At 40.8% G+C, this 5,861-nt stretch overlaps 1 long non-coding RNA gene across 7 annotated transcripts; it reads right to left on the reverse strand.

The window, feature by feature from the left end:
- Positions 1-2,265: 2,265 nt before the first annotated feature.
- On the reverse strand, positions 2,266-4,750 carry LOC123052874 (uncharacterized). 7 transcript variants are annotated; one of them, XR_006425146.1, is made up of 5 exons: positions 4,264-4,750; positions 3,872-4,047; positions 3,007-3,742; positions 2,872-2,913; positions 2,421-2,792 (listed from the first exon to the last, which is right to left on the reverse strand). It is a non-coding gene; the product is annotated as an uncharacterized lncRNA (long non-coding RNA). The 7 variants fall into 7 exon arrangements; XR_006425148.1 differs by having other exon boundaries at positions 3,007-3,251; positions 3,599-4,047; XR_006425147.1 differs by having other exon boundaries at positions 3,007-3,303; positions 3,599-4,047.
- Positions 4,751-5,861: the final 1,111 nt, after the last annotated feature.

A 5,861-nucleotide genomic window follows, 5' to 3' on the forward strand; every position in this document is an offset into this window, starting at 1 on the left:
GTGTTTGTTTCGCTCGCGAAACGGTAACGGGTGGCTAATATTTTCCATGCTAGATATGTTATTCTCAAGATGAGTGTTTATTCACTTGTCATTGCACGAGAGTAAGGCAAAGGTCTTAGGGATGCCCAGTCCCGAAATGCAAAAAATATTTACTTTATGTTGTCAAATAAGAAATTCCTTGAAAAGTTTTGGTATGGAGGGCACTCGTGGATACGGCTAGCCATGGAAAGTGAAAGAATGGTGGAAAAAGGAACAAACTTTATTTTCTGTTTGTGAACCGCATATGGCATATCTAGCATGGAAAGTATTCGGAACTCTGAGTTGTTTTCGTTGGTGGGATGGATACACCTCCCAAAATGTTTTCATCTCTAATTTTTTGCTTTGAGCTCTGGCACCTCTACAAATCCCTACTTCCCTCTGTGAAGGTCCTCTTTTTTACTTTATGCAATTTTTATTTTGAAATTTGAGTCTCCATCTTCTCTCATAAAAAGCACCAACTAGGAGGCAATATGATCGTGCTCAAGTATTGGGTGTAGTTAATATTTGAGTGTGTGTTTCATGAATGGATCAATGTTGAGCATGATGGGCTAGGGATAACTTATTTTAGCGTTGATATTTTGAAAGACATGGTTGCTTGCTGATATGCTTGAGTATCTAAATTATTATGTCAAAACTAGACTATTGCTTTGAATCACATAAAAGTCCAATTGTCCATTCTATAAAGAAAAGAATATGTCATGACTTGATGAACAACACTCCACATCAAAAATTCTGTTTTTTATCACTTACCTACTCGAGGACGAGTAGGAGTTAAGCTTGGGGATGCTGATACGTCTCCAACGTATCTATAATTTTTGATTGTTCCATGCTATTTTATTATCAATCTTGGATGTTTTATAATCATTTTATAGTCATTTTATATCATTTTTTGATACTAACCTGTTGACATAGTGCCAAGTGCCAGTTGCTGTTTTTTCCATGTTTTTTACATCGCAGGAAAGCAATATCAAACGGAGTCCAAATGCCATGAAACTTCACGATGATTTTTTATGGGCCAAAAGGCAGATGGGCCCTTGTTGCACCTGGGGGAGTCCCGAGGAGAGGACAACCCACCACGGTGCGCCCTGGTGGGTTGTGCCCACCTCAGGTACCCCGGACCGCCTCTTTGCTCTATACTAGTAATATACCCGTGCTACGCTACGGATCAAATAAGATTAGGTGGATTTAAGTTATAGTCGGGAACCAATATGTTGTTACAAACAATAACAAATGTATTGAAACATTGACTGAAGCGATGTTTGACAATAATAAATGTATTGCGACATTGACTGAAGCGATGTTATATTGTTGACATGTACTCCACCCGTTCCTAAATATAAGTCTTTTTAGATATTTTAATATGAACTACATACGGATGTATATAGACATATTTTAGAGTATAGATTCACTCATTTTGCTCCGCATATAGTCTATATTAAAATATCTAAAAAGACTTATATTTAGGAACAGAGGATGTATATATCAAGCATGATCAAACATATGGTTTCCAATCATAACCCTTTGATCGAAGCCAAACATTTTCTTCTCCGTCTTTGCCTAGAGAGAAGACTTGTTGTTCTCCCTACTCACCTTTCGCATTGCTCACTATCATGTAGTATCAAGAAAACCAACCCACACGCATGTGGCAACTTGCGACGACTACTAACTTCATGTTTCGGCCCTAGTCCAATGGGTCAAACCTATCCTGATCCACCACCCACCAATGTCACGCGTATGTCATCTCATTATATGATGTAGCATGCCGACCATGACCAAAAGATAATGATGACATATAAAATAAATCGATGTTGGAACATTCCAAACCCCTTTACAAGATTTGACGAAAAAAGAATCATATCGAATACCACATAATAGTATCTTGAAGATAGCAATCAAGACAATGTATTAGCACACATAGTATAGCTTGAGTACACTTATATACGGTTTCATGACAAACAAGAATGAAGTAGAAGTGGTTAACTAAATGCTTTGCTAAATATGCACAGGAAAAATGAATCTGGATACAATGCCACCATGAAGAGAAGAAGTATTCCAAACATAACCCACACAGCTAGTTCCACTTAATTAGTTACATACCTTAGGCATCTATGAGGCCATGGAATCATTTGTCAAGCATAGTATAGTCTTCTTTTAGTTGTTTGCCCAAAACATATGTGCCAACAATATTAGTTCTGTGGTTTTTTGCTTCATCCAACTGCTAGGACATCAGACAATCACTACATCATACATAAATGTCTGATATATTCAGACAAAAGGAAGAAAACTGAGCCGGTAGAGGCTCTGTAGTATATTTACATAAAAGGAAAAAAACAATGAACAACACTTGCAATACATTTTGTACCGAGCAAAGAAACAAAATGTATAGGAAAAGATGCTTTGAAATCATGTGTATATAGAACAGATACATACACAAAATTAGTACAGGACCTCTTGTAACTCCAGGTGGTATGCAACAGAGGCAATCCTAAATAACATACAACTATCCAATTGTGGCGTTGTTCAGCAAGAAGACATCTTGTCGCAGCTGGGGACCACCCAAACAGACAAGAATTACAGAGACAGTCCGTTCAGTCAGAGCAACAAAAAATTGTTCATGAACATATGGCTTCTAGATCAGTAGTCCTCACCGAAGCCTGCTCTAGGACTTATTTCAGCAACAAAAAATTGTTCATGAACATACGGCAATTCTAGATCAGTAGTCTTCATTGAAACATGCTCCAGGGCTTATTTCTCTGCAGAGACATATACTGAGAGAAATTAGTGTGATTTCTTTGAAACAAACTAACACAAGAATAGACGCAATGGCCTCACCTTGCTCGTCAGTGACCCCTCTGCGAAGCTGCCTTCTATATTCTGAAATCCGCAGAAAGAATCAAAATCAGAGACATGTTAGAACGAGATTATCTCGCGAAATATGCACCTAATCGACTGCAGCTAAGATGGCACCTATAGAGAAAGGGACCTCATTCCCTTTATTGGCAATTTCAGGTCTAACTCTTTACTTAGCCAAGGTGCATCTCGTCTTCTCTTTCAGTACCATCCTCATTATCTACTCATTCTCTTTCATTATCTTAATGTCTGCTTCTTCTTCTCTTCCATTATCCTCCTCATGTTTTATTTCCTGTCCTTCAGGTTCAGAGTTCAGACATCCTCTTGATAACTGAATCATCTTCTTCTTCTTTTTTATCATCCTACAGAATTATTATGTAATTCAGAATCATCTTCTTCTTCTTTTTTATCATCCTACAGAATTATCATGTAATTCAGTACATGCAGGTTGCAGAACTTGCATGAATCTATACCACAGTCCACACTCAGGAAACATTTAATTTTTTACATGCTGCCATAATTAAGGGATTTTACTAAATGCACATGTCATTATAACAGTAGTATACAGTAGCACAATGCATTGAAATAAGGGGCATAGAGACGAAAAGAATTGTTAGCCTCAGCCCTCGGGCTGTCAAGCATGACTATAAGTGGGTAATAAAAACTACATAAGAAGGATACACGCATACAGATGTGTTGTGGAATTTACATGACAGCATAACGGGCACATATAGATCCATCCCAGGAATTTCTTCTTCTATTTACTTCATCCCCTAAAGCAAAGCAGTATAAACAAAGTACTGAATTTCCCAAATGAACCACACCAGTAACTTGCTTCTCTCTATCTCTTCTCCTAAATCAATTTAGGCAAAGAAAGAGTAACTGGATAATATTCAGATAGAAACATTCATTTCTTATCTAAGCCACATATACATAATGCAGAACCAATGTATGTTAGATGGTGGAGATGGAGAAAGCTCACCGGCTGATATCACCAAAAGGCGGTCCTCCTATGGTGTATGGGGCTTACATCTAATATATCAAGATCAAAGTCTTCTCACCATTGCCGGCTACGTATCTAAGTAGCGGCTGCCACTGCATAGCCACCAGACGCCTACCGCTGCAGCACCGATCCCTTTTCACCATGTTCACGAGTACCTACCAGCAGCATACATATCTTCATATCATAAAGCAAGTACCTAGTAGCAGCAGTCGTAATCAGTAAGAAAATACCAACATTAACAAAACCAGTAGCACCATGAACAAAATTGCAGCAGCCCTACTGCTGCTTTCCTCTATGATCTCTTTATGTATGCTCAAATAGTAGTATATCAGGGCAGAGCAACAACATTAGAGCAACCTTGATGCACTCACCAGCCAGCCAGCACCCATCCCACCGTTGACGCCCTCCTCCCACACAGCTACTCCCCAACGTCCACGCCTTCTACCTGAACGTCTTCTTCCTCTGCCAGCAAGAACTCCCGCTCAGCGTCCCGCCCAGCTCAAGCTCCAGCGCGCGCAGGGGGAGAGAGGAGAAGGGGGACCTCCTGCACGCCGCCCTACCATTAGGGCGCACGCGCGCCATCGATCCAATGGCGCCGCCTCGCACGCGTTAGCATGGGAAATTGGGGGGCGTCAGTGCCATCATGGGCGGCGGGCCGTTGACCATGGCGGAGGGGATGGGCTCAATCCGGCCTCTCGCGTTGGTGTGCTCCTTTGGGTGTCGAGATTGGGACTGTGTTCGGCTGGGGCAGTGGGAGTGTTTCGCCGGCGGGGGAGAGGATGGGCTTCGGTGGCCAGAGATAGGGTGGGTGGACCGTGGATGTGAGCCGCTAGAGCCTAAAGATCTGTTTCGCAAGAGGAGGAGAAACGTCCAGACTATTCTGTTTTGGCGCTCGGTACAACACGTCTTAGCTCAATCTCAACCTTAGATTCAAGATCGAACGGTGCATATGATCCAAAGGCAGGCACACCATCATCACCAACTCGTATTTTTATAGGAGTAGAGAAATACCCAAAAAATACCAGAACCCTAGAGGAGTCGACGAAATATTCATCCAGCCGCCATAGAGTCCAGAACCACCAGATCCAATCTAGACACCATCACGGAGGGGTTCACCACTTCCATTGGTGCCTCTCCGATGATGCGTGAGTAGTTCTTTGTAGACCATCGGGTCCGTAGTTAGTAGCTAGATGGCTCTCTCTCGCGCTGAATTCTCAATACCATGGTCTCTTGGAGATCCATATGATGTAATTATTTTGCGGTGTGTTTGTTGGGATCTGATGAACTTTGAATTTATGATCAGTCATATCTTTTTATATCCATGAAAGTTATTTGAGTTTCTTTGATCTCTTATATGCATGATTTCTTATAGCCTCATATTTCTTCTCCGATATTTGGGTTTTATTTGGCCAACTTGATCTATTTATCTTGCAATGGGAAGAGGTGCCCGGGAGTGGGTTCGATCTTACGGTGCTCGATCCCAGTGACAGAAAGGGAAACGACACATATGTATCATTGCTACTAAGGATAAAAAGACGAGATCAATATCTACCGCCATATACATAAACGGATCTTGTCTACATCATGTCATCGTTCTTATTGCATTACTCCGTTTTTCCATGAACTTAATACACTAGATGCATGCTGGATAGCGGTCGATGTGTGGAGTAATAGTAGTAGATGCAGGCAGGAGTCGGTCTACTAATCTTGGACATGATGCCTATGTAATGATCATTGCCTGGATATCGTCATAATTATTTAAAGTTATGTCAATTGCCCAACAGTAATTTGTTTACCCACCGTTTGCTATTTTTCTTGAAAGAAGCCACTAGTGAAACCTACGGCCCCGGGGTCTTATTTCTCATATATTTGCCTTGCGATCTACTTTTTCTTTGCATTTTTATTCAGATCTATTAAACCAAAAAATACAAAAATACCTTGCTGTGTTTTATCTTTATTTATTTATTTG

The sequence above is a fragment of the Triticum aestivum genome, chromosome 2D (assembly GCF_018294505.1).
Source record: "Triticum aestivum cultivar Chinese Spring chromosome 2D, IWGSC CS RefSeq v2.1, whole genome shotgun sequence".
Lineage (NCBI taxonomy): Eukaryota > Viridiplantae > Streptophyta > Magnoliopsida > Poales > Poaceae > Triticum > Triticum aestivum.